This window comes from Pogona vitticeps, chromosome 1 (assembly GCF_051106095.1).
Source record: "Pogona vitticeps strain Pit_001003342236 chromosome 1, PviZW2.1, whole genome shotgun sequence".
Lineage (NCBI taxonomy): Eukaryota > Metazoa > Chordata > Lepidosauria > Squamata > Agamidae > Pogona > Pogona vitticeps.
The window spans coordinates 129,243,197-129,256,647 of record NC_135783.1 but is presented as its reverse complement, the minus strand read 5'-3'; positions in this window follow the sequence as shown (position 1 = coordinate 129,256,647).

Genomic DNA, 13,451 nt, shown 5'->3' with positions numbered 1-13,451 from the left:
AACAGCCAAGAGACTATGTAAAACAAAGCTGGGGACTAATATATCTCTGGGCCCAGAAGAAGACTGAAGTTTAGGGTGAAATTTAGGATACATGTAGAAACTTATTAGTATATGCTGTAAACAGATGTAGGGAGAATAGAGGACTAATGAGGCTGGAATCTTTGACTCCAAGGGGGGGCACTTCAGATAGAGGGGTTAAATTAGGTTTGCTTTTTTTTTCTTTGCTATATGATTTTCTTTTTCTTTCTTTTTTTTTTTTTCTCTTTTCGTCTCTTCGTTTTGGTTTTCTTTTTCTTTTCTTGGTATCTTGTGGCTTTTTGTATGTTAAAAAACTCAATAAAATTTATTGGGGAAAAAAAAAAAGAACAGCTATATGGCAGCCCTGTAAAAACTGCAATCTGTGGAGTTTATTTGCTGTCCGTTTTAACATCCAGGCATGCTTTTGTCTGTCTGTAGATCTGTTGTTCCTTATTTTCTGTTCCAAATGGGGGCTGGGCAATGAATTATGCCTGGAAGCCAGTTTATGACCCCAAAAAGAGGCACCCACTCTCCTTCTGTGACTGTAGCACACACAGCGGTGAGCTCCGTCCTTCATTTTGTCACGTAGCTGGAGCAAGTCCTTCTTGGTCTCCTCCCCAGAGGTTTTGCGGTTCTAAAATGTCCCCTGAGGTGTTCGGAGGAGGAGATAAGGTGTCACCTGAGAGACTCGTCCGGCGAGCACTTGCATGCACCGGTGCCAGCAAAAACAGAAACCCAATTCTTGTGGCACCTTTAAGGTGGAGAGACATTTATTTCCTTGTGGACTTCGCTGAGTTCCCTTCTGTTTCTTCAGACCTGTTCTTCAGATGGATGGTGTGTCTGGAGAAGGAGACCATAGTTCGCAAAAGCTCAATGAAATGAATTTGCTAGTCTTCAAGGGAAAAAAAAAAAGAAATCACATTTTCAAATATGAAATACTGCCTTCATCGCCTCTGTCCAACATGCTTTCAGCTCTCATGATGCCTTATCTGTAAGATCTCTGTTCATTGCCAAAGCCAGCCGTGAGCAGATCCTGGGCAAAGCAGGGGATGAGCAGCAGTGAGGCCCCAGAGGCCAGAGCTGTGTGTGCCATACTCCCTGCCTGCCTGCCTGCCTGCCTGCCTGCCTGCCTGCCTGCCTGCCTGCCTGAAGGACTTTCCCATTCCCTCCAGTCCTCAGGATGACACGGTCCCATTGGCAGTGCTGAAGTCAGATTCCACCATCAGTCTCAGCCTCTGCAGGTAGAATGGAAGGGTTACCCATTTTATTTTTTCTTGCGCAACAAACACACTATTTCAGGCACAGACCTCTTGCCTCAAATGAGTTTTTTTTATAATGTTTATTACACACGAATAAAGAGAAATTATTAAAATTAATCTTATACACATTTTTTCCTTTTCATGGTCATTTATAAATATACTGCTTTGCAATCATCTGACAGGGTTTTTTTTTGGGACCGGGGAGATTTAGGGACCATCACCTGGCTTAAAAAATAAATCTTAAAAGCAGGAATTTTAGCAGGGCTTATAAGAACTTTGGAACAACATGTATGGGTATATATTTGGAAGAGACCAGGAAGCCATATATATGTGGGAGATCGAGAAAGCTGGACAGAAGTAAAGCTGAGAGGATTAATTATTTCCCATGGGTTGTTTTCCACATTGACCACAAGGGGAAAGATAACACACATTGTTTTTTCTGGGAAGCAATGTTGAGGGGTGATTTTGATTAAGGAAAAAAAGTCTGTGTGGGAAAGGATGAAGTACATTCTCCCTCATGCCACTGCTTCGACTAAATTCTCAGACCCTTGCTATCAGCTGGAATCTAGAATTTAGAAGCTGGGAAAATGTTCCTAGGCTTCACTTCTTTGCTGAGGCTGGACCCTAAAATAGGGTACTGTGGCTCAGAGACATTCCAAGTTATTTTTTTTTTAAAAAAAATTAGATTGACTCTTTGCAATATTTTCATGCCCTCCATATTTTTTTTAAACACTTCATCCTTCAGGGGTTTTGTTCTGAGGATATGTTTGTTTTTTCCCTACAGAAAATCCTTCAAGGGGGAAGGGAGGAAATAGTAGCACAATGTACTTGGATCATTAGTGCTAGAACCCATCCATCTGAAATCTCCCTCAGTGGTGCTAAAAATGGGTTGGCCATAAAGAGTTGGATCTTCTGCTGACATTCCAGGGCAATTGTTCCTATCATTGGGATTGGGAAGGGGTGATGCCCTCTCTGGCAACCATCAACAAAATGACACAATTCTCTTTCACAGAATCAGAGTACACTGATGTAGAGTGGAGGTAAGCAGAGCAGAAATATGGCTGTAGAAGCTACTTAAAGGCATTGGAATAGATAGACGAAGAGATGCCAAACCAGATGATGGAAGATAACCAGAGTTGCATCAAATGTTCACAAAGTGAAAAAAGGTGAATGCAAATACCAAACTCATATTGCTAGGTTTGTGATCTGCCTGAGAAAGGGTCATTCAGACTGTCCTGCTGCAGAGATGAAAGCAGACACCCTGACCAAGCTAGCATGGGTCATGCCCACTTCTTCAGACGGTAGACCAATATTTTGTGGATAGTGAAGAAAAATTAGAAACGAGAGTCTCAGAAATTCATGGCAGATGTCTGTGCCAGGTTTGCTTCTGAGAGCTGAGTTGTAACTCTGGCTGCAAATGGCTTTCTAGATGTGTGGTTTCAAGCTTCATCCCTGGTAACATTCGATGGGAGTTTTCCATCCAGCTTTTCAAACAAATGGTTGTAAATTAACTGGCAATCCTCAGAGACTGCTTGCTGTCAGCGTTGCAAGATCCACAAAATATTGGTGCATAGCCTGAGAAGTGGACGTGGCCCACAAAAGCTCACTGATTGTTTGGTTTTTTTAAAGTGGTCTAACAAAGCTGGCTGGATAGCTCAGCGAACTGAGTACCTGGCTGTGGAACCAAAGTTTGGGAGTTCGATTCCCTACTGAACATCCCAGAAGAGCCAGGCTGTGCAGCCTTGGGCAACCCACACAGTCCTAAAGTGTCCCCAAAAGAAGGGAATGATACACCACTTTGGAGTATTTACTACCTCAAAAACCTTAGAAAAAAGTGGCCATAAGTCAGAATTGACTCAACAGTGCATATTATTAATGAAATAATATTATTAATTAATTTATTAATATTATTAATTATATTCTTATTGCCTGCTCATGTGTTTGTACAGTTTTAAGGACCACATGCCCTTTTTTCTAATTTTTTCCTTTTAGCAAATGAGCATTTTGAGAACATAAAAATCAAGATGGGACTTGGGTGTTCTCGTGTGCAGGTTTGAGAAGTGTTGTTGCAAAATACAGTCTTGTCTGCTTCTTCTTTTAACACTGGATGCCAATGGGAACCAGGCTTTAAAGCTTCTACTAACATAGAGGGTGATTTTTTTATGCCTCAAAGTTCTTAAGACAGCCCTTCCTGCTTGTTGCACCCTTTGCTAGCTCTCTTTCCTCCCTCCTCCATTTTCTGCTCCCCAAAGTTGCAACAAAAGGATCATACAGCTGCCAAGAGGCTTATGATTCTATGACCTTGCTCAGACAGGTTTTGGTACACTTAAAAATGTTTTGCAATAGCTGTAGTAAACAATTTCTAAGCTGTGCTTTTAAATGTACTTTCATTTTTGGATCATTTTTTTCTGCATGCCCCTTGATTATTTTGTAACAATAGACACAACATTTCAAACCTTGACAAAACAGCAAGAATGATGAAATCCACCTCATCCATCACTAGTAATTCCTTTTTCGGTTTGTTTAATCCAGACCTCTTCATGGCTGAAAGGTTAGGAGACTGGTTGGCTTTGCTTTTGCTTTTTTTTTTTTTTTAAAGGTTTTGGGGTTTTTTTTTTACAGATAAAAGCTCTCCTTGTATTTCTTCTAGTCAAGTGTACACAATTTATGTATTTGTGTATGCACTGAGTGCCAGACAAGAATGTGGGAAAGCTGAAATCTTTTTCCTTTTTTCTTTTTCTTTTCTTTTTGTAGAGCAAGCCAACCACCTTTCAGGTACCACTTATACACTGATGAGATATAACATAATTGCTACAGCATGTGTAATACTTTCTCTTTCACAGCATACTCATAGTCTTCAGGGTAATTTCAGCCACTGACTACAATCGCTCCCAGGCCCAAGCAGCAATTTGCAATGCCTATTATTTATCTATGTCCTCCCTCTTCCCTTCCCTTCCCCAAGGGCACAGGTTAAATCGTTTTGTGTGTGCTCCCTCTAGATCTGAGTCATTGTGTATAGCCGCCTGCTGGCAGACAAAACCAGAGGTTCTCTCTCAGTGCCATTCATCAATGCCACTAAGTAAATCATATTATTGCATTAAATTCAGCATTGCTAGGTTTTCCTACAAAAGGTTTGGCTGCCTCCCTATTTTAAACTGCTTCACAGGATGGCTGAGGAGAACTGTCTGCAGGTAACTCAGGAGATTAACCCATAAACAAAACAAGCCTCGTGTCTTACTTGAACATTCTCCTCCTCCTCGGGTTATACTCATCAAAAGCAAACACTTTGTGTTTCCACCTCCAGTATGTAGCATATGTGCAACAAGATCATGACCTCAGTGTTATTGGTTTGGTTTTACTGTTTCTGCTAAAGGAGTGGTCATTAATAACCATTTGCTGTGCTCAGAAAAACATGGGTCTCCAAGTAGCAAGAGCTTTGAATTTTCTTCAACACCCTAAGTACATCAATTTTTAAGCTAGTCTTGAAAGGTCCAAGGCAAGGAACAGAAGGATGTGAATTCTGAATGGTGAAGAGATTCAATACCAGCTTGCCATATTCTAGTTCTTCAACTCTGAATAGTCTAATCTGCATATTATGCAGAATATTGTTGGACAGTTTTCTTTGTATAATATGTACTTTCTATTGTTATCCAATGTAATATCTTTTTCACATTAAGCAAAACAAGCTTATTAGCTGTTGCATTGTTTTTGTATCAGTATGCTTTGGCCTTGGGATCATTTATATAGTTACCATTGATCTGAGAGAGCCTGTATAAAGTAAAAATGCTGGACTTGGAACAAAGAAGATCCAAGTTCAAATTCCAGACTAGTAAAAAAGCTTACTTCATGTTCCTTAGCCAACTACTCACACGAATCTACCTTACAGGGTTGTTTTCAACAAAAATGGGGAAAGTGAGGATCACATAGAATAGCCAGGTGCATTGGTGTCACATACAATTAAAAAAGAGAGAATATTTTGCCACACACATGAGCTTCTGGTGACACTCTCATGAGATTGCTGTTGGTTTTTCGATCAGTTTTTATTTATGTCCCCTCACTCCACAGATGTATGACAGTACCACAGGAATTCCACACAAGTGGCACATTGTCATCTGATTTACAAGAAAAAAATAAGGCAAAAGTGAGAGCAAAATGGCAGAAATCAGGAAAAGCACGAGGTGTCACTTCTTTAAGATATGCAGATCAAACATTTTACTATAACTAGAAAATATTCAAGTCTACATTTCTTTGCCATATTTGATCTTAAAACCAGCTACTCACACTATTCTCATACAAAAGCAAGTACCTAACCAAGGTGGTTCCTCCTGTCAAAGTTGTTACTCCCACTAGCTGTTGATTCATTCCATGGCTAAGGGAAAAGAATCAAATATGCTAGAAAAAGTAATCAATAGCACAGCTTGAAATTTTATGTTTTGGACTACACCATCCAGTATGTTGCAGCCTGAACAGTCACTTAAAATGTTGGCTGGAGGAGTCTGAGAGCTATAATTGAGGAAGGTATCTTTCCCTATCTCTGCTTCTTCATAAGTACAGTTATTTCAATTTTCTACTCCCATTTACTAATATCTGAGACCCGTATGAATTGGTAGGACATATATGACTAACAATAGTATGCTCCCAAAACTAATACATGAAGAATTAGTCCTTCAAAATGGAATTATCCAGCAGGTAATTCACAGGCGCCGGGGGCTCTCAGTGCAACATGGCCCTATACGAGTACCCATTTAGGCGGTTGGGCTGCCCCATTTGCACAACCTCCAGTTCCAGCCCCAGTAACTCTGGCTGCTGGCATGGGGGTTTGGCTGTACCCTTTGATTCTGGACACAAGCTACAATACCATGCCTCTACAAGCCTTGCCATTTGGGGATTGTGTGATGTTCCTGGGCAACGACTTGACTTCTCCAAGGAGAAGATTTAAAAAGAAAAGTATGTTGATTTGTTCGAGTTACTGAATAGAAATGTAGAAAAGAAGGATTTAGGCAAGGAAGATGAGAAGGACAAGGAGAGGCATAGACGCAAGAGGCCAGACAGAACGTGGTCCAATTGGCTATCCAGTTTCTTGATCTACACAGGTGTGGTAGTAATGGTGCAGCCTTGGAGGGCATTGTCTCTATTCCAATACTTAGACCTTATTTATAGGGCTTACGTGGAGTTTGCAGGCATGGCTTTCTTATGATGAGGCATTCCATATGAGAAGTGCAATTCACCCCAATTTGTGTTGGGACGAGCCACTGACTGGCCTCTAGTTACAGTCGATGACCCTGGCCAGGCCCAATTTAGGCGACAGGACAGATAGTGGGCATTTGATTAGAAAACCAGCTGTAAACATGACTCCCTGTGTTAGCGTGGGGTAGGTGGTTCAACCCCACCTGCTCTGCTGGGAGTACAACTCTAGGGGAGTGTGTTCCAAGAAACAGTGTAGGTTGTTGTGGGTTTGTCAATGTTCTGAAAGTTGTTCTTCCTGACGTTTCACCAGTCTCTGTGACCGGCATCTTCAGAGGACTGGAGTAGGAACTCTGTCCATGCTGTGGTGGTGTTTGTTGGATAGTATTTATAGCTGTGGGAACAGCTTTTGTCTTTTTTCAGGAGATAGGGTGATCAGCATGTTTTTGTTGTGATGAGGGAGGGGGGATAGGGAGAGATTATCTGTCACTGTGGTTGATGGGTGTCGTTAGCTGGTCTAACCATCAACCACAGTGACAGATAATCTCTCCCACAACTATAAATACTATCCAACAAACACCACTAGAACATGGACATAGTTCCTACTCCAGTCCTCTGAAGATGCCTGCCACAGAGACTAGCGAAATGTCAGGAAGAACAACCTTCAGAACATGGCCACAGAGCCCGAAAAACCCACAACAACCATTAGCTCCCGGCTGTGAAAGCCTTCACGAAAACAGTGTAGGTTTAGGCAAGAGTGCATGGTGTGTGGAGGACAGCACCCCAGTGCCACATGCTTCAGGGCTGGTGCTTCGAGGCAGGCAAAAGGCCCCAGAAGTGGGAAGAAACCCAACAGTGGAGCTGGTAACCCTGGAAAAGGGGCCAAGTCCAATTAAGATTGTAGCATTAGAAGCATGGCTGCATGACTATCCCAGACAGGATGATGCCAGTAATTTGTTATCAGGATTTAAAGAAGGCTTTAGGATACCAGCAGTCAGGGAGCGGAAGGCATTTTTTGCTAGAAACCTCAAATCCATACACGGTATGGAGAGGGTAGTGCAAAAAAAGATAGCTAAAGAGGTGCGAGAGGGGAGAGTGTTGGGACCATTCACGACACCTCCTTTGGATACACTGAGGTTAACACCCTTAGGAATTGTGCAAAAGAAAGCACCCGGCAAGTTTAGATTGATACAGCACCTGTCTTATCCTGAAGGGGGCTCGATTAACGATGCCATTCCTCAGGAATTATGTACAGTCCGTTATGCGTCTTCTGATGAGGTAGTTAGCATGGTGTGCTGGTGCAGAGTGGGGGCAGAATTGGCAAAGTGTGACATTAAATCTGAATTTTGGATTTTGCCAGTCAACCCACAGGATTCTGACCTGTTGGGATTTCATTTTCAAGGATATTTTTACATAGATAGAGGGCTGACCATGGCCTGCTTTGTTTCATATGCAGCTTTTGAATGCTTTTATTGAATGGAACCTTAGGACTAGAGTGGGTTGTAAAAGTATGACCTATTACCTTGACGATTATCTTTTTTGTGGTGAATGGAGCACCGGAAAGTGTAAATTCATCTTAGATACTTTTCAAGCAATGGCAGATGAGCTAGGTCTACCATTAGGTGAAGAGAAAACGGAAGGGCCAACTTTGACCCTGATGTTCTTAAGTATTGACTTGGACATGGTTCAGCAAACGTCTAAGTTGCTAAAAGAAAAATTAGAGGACCTTAAGGGCAGGGTGGTTCAAAATTGGGAAAGGAGTACGACAAGGCTGTATATTGTCCCCTGGCTTATTTAACTTATATGCAGAATACATCATGCGAAAGGCTGGACAGGAGGAATCCCAAACCAGAATTAAGATTGCTGGAAGAAATATCAACAACTTCCGATATGCAGATGATCCCACTCTGATGGCAAAAAGTGAGGAGGAATTAAAGAACCTTGTAATGAGGGTGAAAGAGGAGAGTGCAAAAAACGGTCTGAAACTCAACATCAAAAAAACGAAGATCATGGCCACTGGTCCCATCACTTCCTGGCAAATAGAAGGGGAAGATATGGAGGCAGTGACAGATTTTACTTTCTTGGGCTCCATGATCACCGCAGATGGTGGCAGCAGCCACAAAATTAAAAGACGCCTGCTTCTTGGGAGGAAAGCGATGACAAACCTAGACAGCATCTTAAAAAGCAAAGACATCATCTTGCCAACAAAAGTCCGCATAGTCAAAGCTATGGTTTTTCCTGTAGTGATGTATGGAAGTGAGATGTATGGGCCATAAAGAAAGCTGACTGCCGAAGAATTGATGCCTTTGAATTGTGGTGCTGGAGGATGCTCTTGAGAGTCCCATGGACTGCAAGGAGAACAAACGTATCAATTCTAAAGGAAATCAACCCTGAGTGCTCACTGGAAGGACAGATCCTGAAGCTGAGGCTCCAGTACTTTAGCCATCTCATGAGAAGAGAAGACTCCTTGGAAAAGACCTCAATATTGGGAAAGTGTGAAGGCAAAAGGAGAAGGGGACGACTGAGGATGAGATGGTTGGACAGTGTCACCAATGCTACCAACATGAATTTGACCAAACTTCGGAAGGCAGTGGAAAATAGGAGGGCCTGGCGTGCTGTGGTCCATGGGGTCACGAAGAGTTGGACATGACTAAACAGCTAAACAAAACGAAGGGCAGGGTCGTCTCAATGCGACAGAAGAAAAAAGTGAACCTGAGGGAGTTACAGGAATTGGTGGGACATTTAAATTTTGCTTGCAGAGTGGTGGCGCCAGGTCGTGCCTTTTTCTGTTGGCTTTGTAACGCAATGCAGTGGCTGCATTGTCCATTCCATAGGGCAAGGATTACATATGGTATTAGAGAGGATTTTGATTAATTCAATGGCATTTCCTTCTGGAGAGGTCAAAGGATGCTTAAGGCTGAGTTTCAGTTCCAGTTGGATGTTGCAGGCTCCTCTGGTTTTGGAATGTATTTTAGAGGCAGGTGGTGTGCTGGTAAGTGGCTGGAGGAATGGCACCAAGCGGATATCACCAGGAATCTAACATTTTTGGAGTTTTTTCCCCATAGTTGGTGCCTTATGGCATTGGGTGAGCGAATGGGCTGATTCTGTGGTTTGCTTTCGGTGTGATAACCAGGCAGTGGTCCACCTTGTTAATAGTCAGAGGGTCATGGCAGCTCTTTGCAGGGACGAGTTTGAAGTTCTTTTATTTAGGGCTGTGTCTCTGCTAACATTCTTTGGTGGCCTTTGGATTAGTGAAATAATTGCTTCAGGAAAGGATGACAAAACTAAACTAGCGCTACAATTTAATGATGTTGAGGTGGTGGATGAGATGGTTCAGCTCCACATCCAAGGCCAATCAATGGGGTAGAGGATCAGGTATTAAACTGGCATGCTGTCACATCAGGTTAATCTGCCCTGTCAAGGCTATGGTAGCATATTTGAAACTTAGGGGTACAAACCCAGGTTACCATTTCATTCATAGGGATGGCTCCTCTTTGACGAAATACCAGTTCTGGAAGTTAACAGACTTGGCCCTTCAAAAAGAAGTTCAAGGTCTTAGATTTGGTACGCACTCCTTCTGCCCAGAGGATATTAAACAGTTAGGATGATGGGCTTTGTCCTCTTATTGTAGGTATGTTACGGCACTTCCTAATGTCTAGGCAGGGGCCTATTTTGTTTGTGTCTTGCGGGTAACACGGTGGTGGACAGGAGAAGACACATTGTGATCGTGGGGCACAGCTATGTTTTTTTGGGCAGTGCAGTACGCTGCTGCATCCCCATGGGGGAACAATCTTGGCCTTGATGCACGGGTCCATATTGAATGGAGAGCGAGCCACAGCATGCTGTAGGTCAGCTTTGTTGTGTGGCCGCCTTTGGGCACCACCCACCAGAGGTGTTGGTGATACACCTGGGTGGCAATGATTTGATGCGGCACCCTGGAAAGGCCCTGATCATTGATGTGCTTCGTGACCTCACTTGGTTGAGGGTCACATATCTTGCCACATGCATTGTTTGGTCGACAATCATCCCTCAGCTGTTATGGAGGGATGCGAGAAATTTTTTACTCGTAAACACTGCCCAATGGAGTGTTAACAGGGAAGTCTGCAGAGCTGTTTGCAGAGGCCCAGGATCTGTGACTGGTTATCAGAGGATCCGCTTGGATAGGCTAGAATTTTTCCCAGTCAGATGGCGTACATTTTTCCGAATGAGGTTTGGATGTCTTCCTGGAAGACGGGGGGGGGGGCGGTTTGGGAGCTGGACCAGCTCAATGGTGGGCATGGGACTTAGCATGGCTAGTCCCTATGCAGTGGCAGTTAGTGCAGATTAAACAGGTATTTTGGGGAGTTCCATAGCAATAGCAGGTAATTATAGCTCATCTGAACTCCCAGCGCTGCAGATCATGTGATTACAATGCTTGGGGGGAAAGATGCACTGGGGAGACACCGAGACCAACACTTAACAAGGAGAGAATGGCTCGAGGTCCGGGGTGGTCAAATTTGGGCCGGCAGAGCTTCTCACTGTCTTCATGGCTGGGAGAACTTGGGCCAGGGACTCACACATTGGTTGGTTAGAAGGGTCCATTTAGTCCTATGCTTTGAAACCTGAATCCCCACTATGGCAGGACCCCCCTTTGCCAAAGGATTGGCAACAATGATTATATTCAATAAAGTGTTGGCCCATGTTTAGTCCATATTTCTGCCCTGTGTATTTATTCCGGGGTAAGGGGGGCAAAGAAAGGGGAAGAAGACCAAATGACTCAAGAAAATTATCTTTTTTGTATTTATGTGCGTTCAATATTAACTGTTCTGTTTGTGTAATAGTTATGTGATATGCTTAAAGTGCAAAATTTGCTTGGATGTTAATAGACTAAAAAGCAGGTACAGTGATACTAAAAATAATAGTAAGTATGTAAGAGCTTAATATTTGCATTCTTCCACGAATCTTCATTTGTTTATGAGGGCAAACTGTTAAGTTTCCCCTCCCAAAACAAACTAATTAAGGGGTGAGGGAGGTAGCATCTGCGTTGCTAATTAATATTTATGAGGAGATTTGCATGCACCAATAGGAGTTGGTGGGGTGGAGTTAAGTGGAAGGGCAGAAAAGGAGGGGGAGAGAGAATAGGCAGTTGAGAGTGGAGAAAAAAGGTTGTTTAGTTGATAGCTAATGATACTGACTAGACTGTTATCACCTGTAACAATAAACAATTTCTACTTGGTTCTTAAATGATACGTTGCCTGGCCCTCCATCATTGATAATGAATAGCATTGATGTAATCAACTGTTGGCAGCTGAACAACGTGTAGCTTGTGCCTTTGATTGGTGAAACAACCAAGGGCCACGCGGGAACGTGACAGAACCCAAGACCATTTTGCAAATATCTGTGGCTAATGAATTTCAGATGACCAGTCTGCTTCAGAGATTACAGCAAAACCTTTGATTGAGTAGATTGTGAGAAACTACAGGTTCTTCTGAAATAAATGGGTGTGGCTCAGCACTTAAGTATTATGACGTTTAACTTATATTCTGGATAAGAAGCTATCATTAAGACAGAATAGGGAGAGACAAAATGGTTTCCTATAGGCAAAGGTGATAGACAAGGGTGCATTTTATTCCATATGTTCAATCTGTATGCAGGCCAAATATGGAAAGCTGGACTGGATTCAGATAAAGAAAGAGGGAAAATTGTTGGAAGAAACATCAGTAATTTCAGATATGCAGAGGACATCATCTTACAGGCAGAAAGCAGCAATGACTTGAAATGACTTTTGGTTAAAGAAAAAAAGGCCAAAGCAGGACTGCAGTTGAGCATGAAGAGGATAGAAATCATAACTACAGAAGAACTACATTACTTTGACGTGGGCAGTGAAGAAATTGAAAAAGAGATTTTATATACCTTAGTTCAATCATCAATGTAAATGGCGATTTCAGCCAAGAAATCTGAAGAAGACTGAGAGTCAAAAGGGCAGCAATGAAGGAATTCATTGGGTGGCCTCAATCACAAGCTAATCACATAAAAAGGCTTCTTGTACTTGTTATTGTATTTCATGGCTGGGATCTGATGGTTGTTGTGGGTTTTTCGGGTTCTTTGGCTGTGTTCTGAAGGTTGTTCTTCCTGAGGTTTTGCCAGTCTCTGTGGCTGACATTCTCAGAGGACTTGAGTAGAAACTCTGTCCATGCTCTGTTGCTGTTTGTTGGATAGTTGAGTATAGCTGTGGGAACAGTCCTCTGAAGCCCTCTGAAAGTGCCGGTCACAGAGTCTGGTGAAACATCAGGAAGAACAACCTTCAGAACAAAACAGTCTCCAAAGAACCCACCGAAATATATGCATCCAACAGAATAAATACAGAATAAATTAACAAAATAACAATTTCCAAAAAATTCATCAAACTGGTAAAGCATACTTTCACACAGGGGAAAATAGAAAGAAAGGGAAAAAAAACTCATAAACCACAAAAAGCAATCAAGCAAATATAGGGGAAAAATTAGAATGAACTTCAAAACTCCTAAAATATGAAGAGAATTCTCTCTTCCCTGCCAATTGATGTCTTCTCTTCTTTTTTGAGTCTAGTAGGCAGGCCAGGTGGGCAGCTAAAATAATCCAGGAAAATGAAAGCACCAAAGAAGGGAGAGGGAAACACCCCAAATGAATCAGGAGGTAAAAGCCCCCTAAAACAGTACCATACAGACATATGGGCACAAACAGTCTGTCTGATGAGAGCAGCAAAAATAATCCAAAAAGAAAGAAAGGCAAAAAAGGGGAAGGATTCAAGAAGGAGGAACACAGGCAGGCAGGCAGGCAGCATAATCCATGACAGAAGGCAGCAGGAGTTTGCAGAACCATAAGAAGTAACTGTAGCAAATTAAGAGCACTCCTTGCTGGGTTCCAACAATTCCAAACCCTTTAACAAGTTTAAAATTTCTGCTTGTATTCTGATTGGTTGCTTATTGGCTACTGCTAGCAGCTCTCATAACGATAAAACATTTCTTAGGT